This window comes from Nomia melanderi, unplaced genomic scaffold (assembly GCF_051020985.1).
Source record: "Nomia melanderi isolate GNS246 unplaced genomic scaffold, iyNomMela1 scaffold0064, whole genome shotgun sequence".
NCBI lineage: Eukaryota > Metazoa > Arthropoda > Insecta > Hymenoptera > Halictidae > Nomia > Nomia melanderi.
This window is the reverse complement of record NW_027475179.1, coordinates 367,501-367,893: the sequence shown is the minus strand read 5'-3', so window position 1 is coordinate 367,893 and position 393 is coordinate 367,501.

Sequence of the window (393 nt, the reverse complement as noted above, 5' to 3'; positions counted from 1 at the left end):
AAGTCCGATTCGCCTGCTGGAATTACCGCACGGGCTGGACACCTCGCTCCGACGAATCGGTTTTTTCCATTTTTTCCGAAAAATAAATTTTTGTAATTTTTTTTAATGTTAAAAACGTTAATAAACGTCATGTTTACGCATGGATTAAACATTGAAATAATTTTAAAACGCTTATTAAAAAAGTTGGTGTCGACCGTGGGACTTAGAAAAATTTCGGGAATTCCGATTCGCCTGCTGGAATTACCGCACGGGCTGGACACCTCGCTCCGACGAATCGGTTTTTTCCATTTTTTTTGAAAAATAAATTTTTGTAATTTTTTTTAATGTTAAAAACGTTAATAAACGTCATGTTTACGCATGGATTAAACATTGAAATAATTTTAAAACGCTTAT